Raw genomic sequence first — 14,527 nt, forward strand, 5'->3', positions numbered from 1 at the left:
ACTCAATAGTCTATATTTAAATTGCAACCCTATGTAGGGATCTAGCCACGGCCCTTTAGGAAGAGACGGGCGGGTGACCTTGGGATGAATCATCAAGGAAGTGTGTAGTTCTAAGGACTTGGCTGATTGTCAAGTTCTGGAGGCTTACCACTTTTCTTTCTGGTACAGGGCTCCCAGGTCTCTCTCTATATTCAGGCTCCGGCCTCCCTAAATAACTTGTGTTGCCCCAAAAATCTAGTCTGGTCTTCCTGGACTGATTCCTACTTTTGCCGTTCATGGTGGTCACTGGCCATTTCAATCTTTGTACTGGTACGTATCTATAGACCCACCGCACTATTCCAAATAAGCATGCGATCTCCTTGGTGGGGTTAACTAACACTTAGGACTCTCTTGAGCTGAAGAGACATGGAAAATGCCCTGACTAACAGGCAGCAAAGCTCAAGTTTGAGCACCAGCTCTGCCAATAAGAGCGGCCAACCTCGAGGGGTCACTCAGCCTATTCTGACCTCAGTTTTCTAACTTGGGCACACGACAGTTAGACCCCATTGGTAGTTTTCAGACTGTTTTTCCTGGTCTCTCTGCAGGTCGACTCTACTTTTCTATGTCCATGTTAGACGCAGTTTATAAAATAGTTGTCACTGTAAAAAGAAACTTTTAAAAACCATGAACTGAACAATCTCCAAGGTCCCACTTGGCTTTAAAATTTGAGGTGTACGAACTTATCTTCCAAGAAAAGATAGTTGTCACTGCCTCCAAAGATCTTAAAAGAATCTTATCTTGGGGCATCTGGGAGGCTCAGTCAGTTAAGTGTCCAACTTCAGCTCAGATCATGATCTCACGGTTCGTGGGTTCGAGCCCCGCGTTGGGCTCTGTGCTGACAGCTAGCTCAGAGCTTGGAGCCTGTCTTCAGATTCTGTGACTCCCTTTCTCTCTAACCCTCCCCTGCTCATGCTGTCTCTATCTCTCTCTCAAAAATAAATAAGAAACATTAAAAAAAGGAACCTTATCCTTCATGAATATCTCAGTTAGTAGACTTTCCCTTTAAATGTTTTTCTCACTTTTTTGACATAGTCAGAAATCAATGTACACTTATTAAAATTCATAGAATTTTACACTGAAAAGGATGAATTTTACTGTTTGTCAACCATCTACCAACTTAACACTTGATAAATATACATATATACAAACATATATAACTGATCTGAATATTTAATAAAATACTACTCTTACCATGTATAAATATGTCTATTCATTCTATTCTATTCTATTCTATTTCTATTTCTATTCTGTTCCATTTATTTTGTTCATTGCCAAAAAAATGCTGATTGTGATCAAGTTAAGTTCATTTTAGTACAATCCACTCATGGGTCATAATGCATATGGTTTGAAAAATACTATTAAAATGATATTATTTTTAAGTAGAGAGCTTTACTTAATCTCTTTAAAATAAATAATAAAAAACTTTAAATCCAGCAAAGGTTTTCAATAGTCAGAAAATAGACCGCTTCAATTAATTTGCTCTGAAATATTAACACTGCTTCATAGTCCTTTGTAGTATTAAACAGTGAGAATAACAAATTACTTTTGTGGTTACCCATGTTTAAAAATAATCACTTAAAGTAGCTCCAAGAACCAGAAATGGAGTTTTTACCCAAATAAATCAGTCTGCAGCATTAGAAGCTTTCAAAGTGGAGCTCATGCATTGGCATTTCCAACAGGAGAGAAGGTTAAAGATTGAAAGAAATTAACTCCATGCATTGGGCAGCTCATTCCCCTGATCTGGCAGGAAGAATTGATAACTTTTTTCAGTAACTCCAAGTGCAAGTTCAGGAAAACAAGAACCAATAGACAGATCATTGGGGGCCCTTCCCATCCTCCCATGCCCCTTCTCCAGCAATGTGCATCAACAGGATAAAGTGAGAACTCATTAAGGTCCCACTAGGGTTCGTCCTCTTTTGCTGGAGAGTAATGTCAAGATTGCATTTGCAGACACACCCCTTCCAAGCATCCATGACTGTCCCACAGTGACTGGACAATAGCTAGCTTTGTGGCCATTCTGAGCCCAGAGTCAGGATCATGATGAACAAAAAGAGACACACAGAGATGGGAACGGGATGTTTGGTCACTTTCTTTGTGGATCCTCGTCAGGAACATCTCCTTTGTCCAGTGGAAGACATCACAGGGTGGCCCTCTGCAAGACCAGGCCATGGCGTGGTGGCATCATGGGAGCTGAGAAGCGTCCCTGGAAGAGCAGAAAGGCCAGAAAGGACACCTGGGGGTAGGCTGGTGGGGGGCTCCCTTTCCTGGGACCTCGGAGACCTACCTAGGTGCCAACACAGACCATGAGCATAGAGCAAGTACACCACGTCTGGTCCCCAGAAGATACTGAAGAGGTGATCATCCTCTTCTACTTTGGGAAATGAACATGCCAAATTCCATGAATTCCTTCCGACACTGGAAAGGGGGCACTTCTTATCTATGGTTTCACCTGGGCATGTCGTTTAATCTCTCCACACACGACACTTCATCCTTAAGATGGCGATAACAACAGTAGATACCTTAAAGTGTTGCTCTGAAGATCGGGAAAAGGAATACACGTGAAGTTCATGTAAGAGTTCCCGGTAAAGAGCAGCACTCAGAACGCATCGGTCATTATCTTTAGTCTCCCACTAAGTTCTTTCATGGGGAAGGGCCATCTCTGGTTTGTACCAAGCACCATATACGGCTTATGAGATAGGTGCTCAAAACAGGAAGTTTCGAAGGAAGGGAAGGGAGGAAGGAAGCAAACAAGGAGCATATTCACAGGACCCAGAATTCTGGAGTTTTCTAGAACTGTCGGCTTCCGCCACCTCCCAGACTATCCCTCTGTGCCTGCACAGGAGCAACAGTGACAAAAACAACCATGCCTGGCCATCTCCTTCCTGCTCATGGCTCTCTGCCCCTCACTGGCTTCATCTCAGAGGAAGTGCCTGGAGGCCAGGACACTGGACTCAAGGTGAGGAGGGAGATCTGATGCCATTTAGTTCAGAAATAGCTGCTTGCTGTGTTCCGGATGATTCATCGACCACAGCTGGACTCCTGTCTGATTCCTCTGGCTCTTCTTCCTCTGTAGAGCAGGAACTAGAATACTGACCTACATCGGATCCTCGTCAAGGCCAGAGGTGCACTCCCTTGGCTGGTGTTCGTTTCCAAGGGTGAATCAAGGGGATTGGCCATCAGACCGACTTGAAAATGAGAAAGACGTATGGGTTTGGGAAGGCGCCTGCTCTATTCTTTAGTTCCTGAGCACAGAGCAGGCCAGGATCAGTAGGCAAGGGTCATGTTCACCAAGGACAGAGGAGGCTCCAAGTTGGGCAGATAGAGTTTCCGGAGTCCTGATCCCTGGGATCGAGACCTCCTCTAAGTCACCTGGCTCTCTGCACTTCTCTGAAGGCAGTGATCACCTCTGCCCTGCCCTAGAGATTTCTGTACACCTGCCTTAGCTTCCTGCTGGCCATAAGCACTGGAAGCGAGGGACCTTGTCCATGAACTGCGCCTCAATAAGCACTGGTGAATAAATGAATGAATTAATGAATGAATGGAAAATCATTAGGACAGGAAGAAGCAGGGATGTACCAGTGCCGTAGGTAAACGAAGAGCTGAATCCAGAGAAGCAGAATCGCAGGTGGGCAGGGGCAGGTACTGTTAGGATCAGCCTCCTGAACTAGTCCTGGAAACAGCCCCTTCGGGGGATCAGGAAAGTCCTGCCCCTTGGCTAAGGGAGCCCCACGCAGCACAAACCCCCTTCGTGTGTGGGCAACCTCTGGGTACCCCATTCTTCACACGGGCCCTGATTCCCATGGCTTCCTTCTTCTCTTGAGGACCTGGCTATCATCCTTCATTCCCCAGTTAGGACAGACCCAGGAAACAGCTGGGCCCTTCTGATGCGTGGCCTGGCACTGACCCTCCATATACTCTCAAATCACCGGAAACCTCCAAGGTGCAGGGGTTTAATAGAGTATCAGCCTGGCAAAGTAGAAACTCCTGGGAAGTGTCTTCTGCAGACCCGACCAGAAAGGGGAAGCTCCCTGGCATCCCAGTAACGAAAAGCCTCCTCCCTGCTAGACTTGGTTCCCTGAAGTCCTGGTTCAGGCTCATTTTGTCCCCAAGGGGGGACTGTCCTCTGCATAATGGTGTCCTCTGCTCCCCTACCCCGAAGAACAGACCAACCAACAATGCTTACAGCAGTGGGTTTGGTTCTTGGCCAAACTGCTGGCATTAGAAGCCCCCAGGTGCTGCCCCTGGTTTCTGGCTATTTTCTGCCACCTCGGGCTGGATTCAGAGAAAGATGGGACCCTGGTGGAGGCCAGCAAGGCCACATTCTAGGAGAGGGCGGGGTCAGCGTGTGACTGCAACAAACCTGCTGTCAGCTGCCCCCAGACTCACTCTCAGCCATCACTTCACTGAAAGCCTTCAACTAAGTGCTGATTCCATGTACCCAAGGGTGTGCTTCCTGCTCAGCGACAATGAAGCTGAGTTCTGGCCAATGACATTCATGTGCGACATGCAGGGAGCTCAGACAGTGGCTGACCAAATCCCCATAACACTGTGAACTCACTGGGAGAGAGGAAACATTTTGGCACGTCAGGGGCTACCAAATGACTCCCCTGGCCAAAAAATATAAAATACTCCCAAGAAATAATCATGTCTTCCCCAAAATAAGCCTTGAGAATTGCCCTTTGCTCCTCCCTTGTTTTGTGCAAGATCTTAGTTGCCCTACGTTGGGCGTGCGTAGGCACTGGTAGACATCTGAACCTGCAACAAACTGTATTCTTCAGCGGAAGTAGGGGCAGGACGTGGAGAGAGATGTTCCATGATTTAATCAGATATGAGGAATACATCTCATTTTTCCCCCCAAAGCAAACAAAAATTGTGCTTAAGGCAAAGGCTGTTTTTTTGCTTTAGGGCTGAAGGAGAAGGTCCCGCAAATTTTGGACCAAAGCAAGAAGCCAGAAGTCTGGAGACCTTGCTCCTGACTGAGGCAGTTAGTCCTGCCTTTTCCCAAAATGACCGGCAAGGGGACAAGTCTCAAGAATTCTCTAGAGCTCTTGGTCAGGTTTGGAGGATTAAATGTATGGAATCTTGTGACTTGCAAAACTACCTTCTAACACTGGCTCCCTTTTACTTGGACAAAGATGGGCTTGTTGGTGCCCCCGGGGAGCGTCTGAGGCTGTGTGACACTGAGTGACCAGCCTAGGGCACTTGCTGATGAGACAACCAGGCTTGTCTGGGTTTGCCCCAGCACATCAACACTGTATCATTTTCCAGCTTGCTGGGAGCCTTCTGAAATTTTCTAGTCAAAATCTGTTCTTGGAATTTTTTGGTGAATCCCCATTTTGATTTTAAGATAATGATCTTTGGAAATGTCACATGAACGCCCATCCTGAAGGTTGGCAAAGTATATCAAAATTCCTTTAAAAATACGAATGTTTATGGCTTATTACCCAGTATTTCCATTTTAAGGAATTTCCCAAGAAGTAATCTGATGTGAACATAGATTCATGGACAAAGATGTCCATCAAGGTTTTTTTTTTTTTTTTAAGTTTATTTATTTGAGAGAGATAGAGACAACATGGATGGGGAAGAGGCAGAGAGAGAGAGAGGAAGATTCCCAAGCAGGCTCCGTGCTGTCAGTGCAGAGCTCAATGTGGGGCTTGAACTCATGAAGCTTTGAGATCATGACCTGAGCCGAAACCAAGAGTTGGACACTCAACCGACTGAGTCATCCAGGCTCTCCTCCATCTAAGTTTTAATATGAGTAAGTAAAAAAGTAGAAATAATATAAAGGTTCACTAACAGGGAAATGGGAAATAAAGTTTGGTGTATTTACACAAAAGGGTATATTGTAGCTGATAAAACAAGTTTATCCAATAACACAAGGGAAATGTTAAGGAGAAAAAACAAGGTGTGCACTTATGTCCAATAGATTTTTACATATATCACATATTTGTTTTATATGCAGGCCATACATTCATATATATATATATGTATATATACACACACGTACGTATAAATAACATATATTTGAAAAAAAATTAAATAGGCTACCATTTTTTTGTTTTTTTCCCCCTAACTACCACAAGAATAGTGATTCGTTTACTTTCTCCTTGAGAATTCTCTAAAAGAGAAGTTTATCTAAGTTTAGAAGTTCAGTTCCATAGCAGATGGGGTTGAGACCAATATCGATGCCTGAGACGAGTTTAAAGGGTGCGTCTCTTGTAAAAAGACACAAATACTAACAAAACAGGAAAAGCCTTCCTGTACAGGAGTGTATAAAATAATGCTGCAACTGTTAAATGAATAAAATAAAATAAAATAAATCCTTTAAAATGAGTAGACAATTTCTAGGGCAAGTAGGGGGCTCAGATGGTTAAGCGACCGGCTTCTGACCTCAGCTCAGGTCTTAATGACAGGGCTGAGAGTTCAAGCCTCGCACTGGGCTCTACTCTGGGCGTGGAGCCTACTTAAACAAATATTTAGATAGTTTCTGTTCTTATATAAAACTCTGTCAGATCCATGCTTTCAAAGCCATTGTTCCTCTCTCTGTCTAGAAGTGTCCATTCCAACATCAAAAGGAACATACAGTTCCATTTTTTTCCACATTCTGAATGTTTTGTTTCTCACAGCCTTTTTATATCCGTGCTGTGCAAATTTTCAGAAGGTGCGAGTAATGAGACAAAGAGAAGGGAGAGTGAAGAGCGGTGTTGGCTTTTTCCTGCAAGAGTGAAGGGAGGGCCACCCACAGCTTTGAGTTGGTAGAGTCCTTGGCGGCCCTCCTACCTGGGTCGGGGGAAGGGATGCCCTATTGCCTTGGCGAAGACCAGGTGCCTCCCCTTCTGACCGCTTCCTCAGAATGCTTCTGTCTTTGCTCCAACCTCAGTGAACTCTTGTCTGATCCTTTCCTTCATCTCTTCACTCCTGCTCATGTGTAGTCTTAGATCTTGCCCCTGGGTGTATGTGAGTGAAACTGCTACTGTGTCAGTATCTGTCTTAATCATCAACTACAGCTACCAGCTTCACGGCAGGGCACTGGCTAGAAATGATTAGGCATAGTTTTTACCACTGGATTTTTGTGTACCCATTCTGTATGCTGTATTAATAAAATATAATACTTCTTGGCAGGTATTTATTTGGTCTGATACGTTCTTGCCACTTCCTGAAGACTCAGATGAACAAAACGTGACACAACTCAATCTCACCCCCATCTCTCAGTTTTCTTCTCTTGCTACTGCCTGAAACTCGGTCCCTCTCTATACCTTACTCCCCACTCCAAGCCCACCCTTTCTGCAAAGTTACCAAAATGAAAACAGAAGACAAAAAAACATGCCATCAAAAGAAACTCGTCACGCATGTACAATCCACTCAAGGCTCGGGCTCCCTGCTCACCGCAGAGGGGACCGATCATGGGGGCAGCTCTGTGTGGAGCCTAGCTTATGGGAAATACTCACAAGACAAGCCCATCGATCTTTGTTTTAACCTTGACTGCTTATTTAAAGTGAGCCAGCATCAAATGCTCTATTGATAGCAGAATTCTAATTTGGGATCAGTAACAACCTAAAATATCTGAGACACGAAGGATAACTGTAGCTTGAAAATATGTTTCCAGCAGTGATATTTGCAGACTTTAAGGCTCACATCATCCATGGCCCCTGAAGCATTATTTGATTCATTAATGACACCAGAGAAAAAAAACCACAAGGGGATCGACTGTCCTTGGACCTAACTGAAGATGAACAAATATGTATATTTGTTATGTGTTGGCATAAACTAGAATTTAAAAAAAAAATCACTTTCACTGCAAAATGTTTATCTATAGCCCTGCCCAGAAATGCTATAGGTAAGCATGGTTATTTTCAACCAGACATACAACTTTGCAGGAAACTTCTCTATGAATCTGAATAGTAGTGATCAAGTCACAGTGGGATTCAGAGTCCATGGGCCGAGCCAATTCACAGCCCTGGGGTCTCTTCTGCATTTGGGTGACAGTACTCCCTGCTTGCTAGTAGACTTTGGGTATGGCTTCTAGGTGACACTCTGTGGCCATGCAAAGGAGGGCCTGGTGACACTGTTTAAGAGTATAGACTCTGCAGGGTGGAAAGAGTTCTGGAAATCACCTAGTGCATCACCCTTAGTTTGGGCCAGGAAAGATAAAACTAAGAGCATTATGAGAAAAAAAAACCCTGGCTATGCCAGGAACACTAAAGAGAAGCAACTGAAATATACTTCCAGAAATGTACAAGGACCAAATGATGAGGTCCGTCTCTCAGTCGCCGCTGCTACGAAGTCAGATTATTTTAGATCGATGGGACCTGCCTGTATTTCCGAGACTCATCAGGAGGTTAAATAAAGAGGCCACTCCTTCTTGGACTTCAATTTTAAACATTGGACAAGATTCAGGACAATTACAGTGCCTTCAAAGCGACTCCTTGTTTTTTAGGAAAGGAAGTTGTCCTCGAGGAAAACAAACAAACGAACAAAAAAACCCCCCAATCATTGTAAGAAATGAAAGACGAGGTCAGTGCTTCCTAACTCCAAGTGGAGCCTTTCGGGAGACAGAAGGTGAGTTAGGGCACCTGGAAACGGCTCTGAGACAGTTCTGTCACAAAGGTTGTAGGCATGTGCAAAACGGCAAATTCGTCTGTTTCTCACCACAAAGTGGTAAAAGTGAAAACACAAGAAACAGAATGGAAGAAAATAGCTGTAGATCATATAAATGCTTAGGGACTTCTACCTAAAATATAGAAGGAACTCTAACAACTCCATAATAAAAAAAGACAAAGCCCCAATTAAAAACCAGGCAAAGGTGATTTTATTTTATTTCTTTTTCTTAAATAGTTTGTTGTCAAGTTGGTTTCCATATGGAAAGCAAAGGTGATTTTAAAATGGGCTAAAGACCATATGAACACCTCGCCGGAGATGATAGATAGATGGCAGATACACATGTGAAAAGATGGTCTTCATCTATATCGTCAGGGAAATGGAAATTAAAACAACAATGAAATACCACAGCACAACTGTCAGAACGGTCAAATCGAACACCGACATCACCAGATGCTGGCAAAGAACATGGAGCAACGGGAACGGTCATCCACTGCTGGTGGGAATGCAAAATGGCACAACCACTTTGGAAGAGAGTTGGGCAGTTTCCTTACAAAATTAAACATGCTCTGTCCACGTGATCTGGCAGCCATGCTCCTTGGTATTTGCCCAAAGGAAGTGAAAAGTTATATTCATACAAAAACCTGCATGTGGATGTTTATAGCAGCTTTCTTCCTAACTGCCCAAGCTGAGAACCATCAAAATGTCCTTCAGGAGGTGAACAGCTAAATAACTTGTGGTATGTCCATATTATGGAATATTATTTACTGCTAAAAAAGGCTATCAAGCCATGAAAAGCACTGAGGAACCTTAAATGCATATTACTAAGTGAAGGAAGCTGATCTGAAAAGGCGATATGACATATAAGTATATGGGATTCTGGAAAAGGCAAAACTATGGAGACTGTTAAAGGATCCGTGGTTACCAGGGGTGGGGAGAAAGGGAGGAGAGGTGAGTAAGCAGAGCACAGAGCATCTTTAGGGCAGCAAACATAGTCTGTATAGTAAATATAATGATGGATGGATGTCATTATACATTTATTCAAACCACAGAACACATAGCACCACACGTGGACCCTAAGGTAAACTATGGACTTGGGGTGATTATGTTGTGTCAATGTAGGTTCATCCTTGGTACAAAATATACCATTCTGGTGAGTGATGTTGATGGTGGTGAAGGCTATGTATGCTTGGGGCCAGGGAGTATACAGGAAATCTCTGTACCTTCCTCCCAATTTTGTTGTAAACCCAAACTGCTCTAAAATAATAAAGTCTTTAGAAAAATGAGCAAAGGGCCTGAAGACACAGTCCTCCAAAGAAGATACACGAATCGTGAAATTTATGATAAGCACACAAGAAGATACACAACATCAAAGACATCAGACAAATCAAAATCACAATGAGATTCCACTTCATGCCCACTAGAATGGCTAGAACCAAAATGGCAGACAGCAACAAGTGTTGGAGAGGATGTGGAGAAACTGAGAAGAAAAATGGATACAGCGCTGGTGGCGTTGTAACACGTACCGTCACTCTGGAAAACGGGCTGGCCACTCCTCAAAAGGTTAAATACAGACTTGCCATATGACTCGGCAAGTCTACGTCTAGGTTTATACCCAAGAGAAATAAAAACACATGTCCCTAGAAACACCTGTACGTGAATGTTCATAGCAGCATATTCACAATAGTCCCAAGTGGAAGTATCACACATGTCCACTGAGTTGATAAATGAATACAGACAACACAGTATATCCAACAAATAGAGTATTATTCGACCATAAAAGCGTGAGGTACTGCTATATCCCATAACGTTGAAGACCCTGAAAACAGTATGCTAAGTAAAAGAAGCCAGACACAAAAGGGCCCATCTTGTACGATCCCGTTTACGTGAAATGTCCAGAAAGGGCAAATCCATAGATACAGAAAGTAGACTGGTGGTTGGTAGAGGAAGAGGGGAAGGGAGAATTGAGGGTGACTGCTTATGTGTATGGAGTTTCTTTATGGGATACAAACATGTTTAAAATTAATCATGGTGGGGCACCTGGGTGGCTCAGTTGGCTAAGCGTCCGACTTCGGCTCAGGTCATGATCTCACGGTCCATGAGTTCAAGTCCCATGTTGGGCTCCGTGCTAATGGCTAGCTCAGAGCCTGGAGCCTGCTTCCGATTCTGTGTCTCCCTGTCTCTCTGACCCTCCCCTGCTCACACTGTCTCTCTCTCTCAGAAATAAATAAAACATTACAAAAATAAAATAAAATTAATCACGGTGATCGTTAGACTGCCCTGTGAATATACTAAAAAACACAGAGTTGAGCTCTTTCCATAGGTGAATTGTATGGTCTGTTAATCCATCTCAATAAAGCTGTTACTTAAAAAATTCTATGCTCTTTAAAACCTATGATAAAAAGTTTATTCTGAACTACAGTCACATAGATCTATTGGTATCTATTATTAAATAGTGAGGGTTTTCACAAAAATATTGTGAAATATAGCTACTGTGTTTGGTGGCACTGCAGGTGACTTTTAAAATTATTTCTCTTGTCCCCCTTTTTGTTTTTATTTTGGACTGATTTTTCTTAAGCAAATATGTGCTAAAAATGTTATAAAAGGAAACTGGCCAGGTTTTACAGGTGACTATATAGAGTCTTTCAGACCAAATGTTCAATGCACCTGCTTGATATCATGGATGCCTTTGGCCTTTGACATTCTTGCAGTATTTGTTCTGATAGCCCATTAAATTACGATAGATGATGATTATGCTAAGTATTTCAGTTCCTGCCTCTGGAGTGGACATGGCTCCCCTTGCGAGTGGTGGGGAGGATTCAGTGGGACCCTGCATTAATCAGAACTCCACAGCACTGCAGCGACCGGGCCCGGGGGCCGAATGCTCGGCTCACTTGTTGGCTGGGTGAGGCTGCCAGACACTGGCCTGGCAGCTGGTGCCGTCTGCTCCGCCTCCCAGCAAAGCACAAGATGCCTACATCACTGGGAACCAAGGGTATTTCCACAAAGCGAACATACAAGAGGTAAGTCAAGGGTGGCTATAGTTTTCCAATAAGTGTTCTCCTAGCCAACCCTCATCCAAGACTTTATATTCTCTCTGTATATTTTCCCTAAGTGCCAAGATGAGGAAGATAATAAAAAAAGCAGGGACCCACTCTCCCTTTTCCTACAAGGCATGATTTTCTAGAGCATAATTGCCTTATTTTTTCTTTCTTTCTTGGAATGAAAACACCTACCCCTTCACAAAGATACCTAGAACTGGAAGTAAAACTCAGTAGGACTCGTACCTTCTACCAACTTCTCTGTCACCCAGCAAAAGGCTTCCCAAGGGAACTCATTTATCAGAGCCACGCAGGGTGAGGTTTAAATAACTAAGCACACAAGGAAAGGTTTTAAAAAGAATCTTGTGTGTGCCTTGGTGGCTCAGTTGGTTAAGCGGCCGACTTTGGCTCAGGTCACGGTCTCGCGGTTTGTGAGTTCGAGCCCCGTGTCGGGCTCTGGGCTGACAGGAGCCTGGAGCCTGCTTCAGATTCTGTGTCTCGCTCTCTCTCTCTGCCCTCCTTTGCTCATGCTCTGTCTCTCTGTTTCTCAAAAATAAATAAATATTTTAAAAAATTAAAAAAAAGAATCGTGTGTGTACTTCTTTCTCAAAATCCTTGAAGGCAACACACAGAACAATCTAGATGATGTACTATATGTCCCGAGAAGCGCCAAACCAGCTCTGAAAAGAAAAGCCCTGATTTGTGGCCTTTTCCAATTGCTTTGGTGTAAATACTGATGATTTCAAGTTATCAATGTGCTGTCACTGAACTTGAAATTGGGAGGAGGTATAACTGGAAGGAGATGGTATGAGCCACCATGCCATGTCACACCATACCACGAGCCTCAGCACACTACCAGGTGTATTTAATGACACGTTAATGATAATAAAATTCTAGACCACCCAGCTCAGCAACTGTAGCACCCCAGTCCAAGCACAAATCCGTGAGAGGAAGGGTGAATTGACTAGACTTCTTTAACCCTAAGGGGCTATGGTGGCTCTCAGACTCTGATGCGAGGCCCATCTGTTATTCATCAGGGGTTAATCACCTGGCTGTGTGCAGTGGAGGAGACTGGGAATCTGGTCTAGTGTAGCTTAAACATTCTTCCTCCTAATGTGGCTTTCCATTAAATTCTGCTGATTCTCTCTCAAATGCTCTTGTCTCTCCTCTGTGTCTATTCTAAATGAACTCCAATTCATTTTCCAAAGTGCACGGGCCAGTACCATGGCTAAAGTTTCCTAACTGGCCACTTGGGCATTGAGTCCTGCCCTCTCTCTTCTGCACTCACAGCCACCAGAGGACTTCCTTCCTCCCTCTCTCCATCCCGTCCTCCCTCCCTCTCTCCTTCCCTACATTCCTAAGTTTATTTATTTTGAGAGAGAGAGACAGAGAGAGTGGGTGGGGGAGGGGAAGAGAGAAGGGGAGAAAGAATCCCAGGCAGCTCTGCACTGTCAGCACAGAGCCCAGAGCAGGACTCGAACCCACGAACCATGAGATCATGACCTGAGTCGAAATCAAGAGTTGCATGCTTCACCGACTGAGCCACCCGGGTGCCCCAAGAGGAGTCTTTCTAAAGTGTAAGCCCTCCAGGCCCGGGTGATCCAGTCCCTGCCCATCACCTTCCTGCCTCCTCCCTGCAGACCTGTTCATCTTCCTTTGGCACCTTCTTCTCTGCTGGCTGGAACGTGCTTTCTTCCTGACACATAGGACCTACTCCTTCTTTGGTCCTCAGCATCACTTATCATAGGATGCCTCCCCTGGCCCTCACCCCCCAGTAGGTCGGTGTCCTGGTGGTCACTCATGAGTGGTCAGCTTCAGCCTTTTCTTTTTTTTTTTTTTTTTAATTTTTTTCAATGTTTCATTTATTTCTGAGAGAGAGCGAGTGAACAGGGGAGGGTCAGAGAGAGAGGGAGATACAGAATCTGAAACAGGCTCCAGGCTCTGAGCTGGCTGTCAGCACAGAGCCCGACGCGGGGCTCAAACTCACGAACCATGAGATCATGACCTGAGCCGAAGTCACATGCTTAACCCACTGAGCCAACCAGGTGTCCCAGCTTCAACCCTTTCCATAGCATCTGCTCTTTCCCTCGATCGGCAGCTGTGCCCATATTTGCTTAGTCTTGGGTCTTTCTCCTCTGAGTAAGCTCCGGGAGGACAGGAGTCTGGTCTACAGCCGGATCTCCGGGGCTTGCAGGATGCAGGGTACAGAGGCAGCTGTCCAAACACTGGTGCGGGAGCAGATGGCAGGCATTAAGGAAGGAGGAATGGATTCCCGATGTCACCAAGACAGCGACATAGGTTGTTCCTGACTTCGATCCCCTTCACAAGAAGAACCAACAATTATTCAAGAATAAGACACCACTGTGAGACTCTTAGACATGGAAGTGACACTGAAGACCCCCCGCCCCCACCACAGAAGCTAAAATAGACTGTTAGAAGGACAAGAGAAGCCCTCATGCATTGACCATGTTGCCCCTCCCCCAGGCCAGCTCAACCCCGTGCAGAGAGGTCTCCCCTGGGCCTCTGGGTCCCCCAGTGGGAAGCCAGTGGGAAAAACCGGTCCCCGCTGGCACTGTGGGTCACTTTGCAGAAGCCACCACTCTGATCTCCTTGTACCATGGGGGCCACAGGTGAATCTGCACTGGGAATCTAATTGTGATGGAGGAGGGGGGAGGGCTTGCCACAACCAGCCCGCGGATCCTGGCAGATGAAGTTCGTGCCTGCAGTGCCCAAGTGGTAATCCCCGGCAGTGGTTTTGTTCCTCTGCAGAATCAGGTGGGAGGTGTGCTCTGACCAGGGAATTTGGCACCACACAAGTCTGCCTGATCCAGATCCTTAAATGAGTTGTG

The sequence above is a fragment of the Hyaena hyaena genome, unplaced genomic scaffold (genome assembly GCF_003009895.1).
Source record: "Hyaena hyaena isolate Hyena2069 unplaced genomic scaffold, ASM300989v1 scaffold_319, whole genome shotgun sequence".
Lineage (NCBI taxonomy): Eukaryota > Metazoa > Chordata > Mammalia > Carnivora > Hyaenidae > Hyaena > Hyaena hyaena.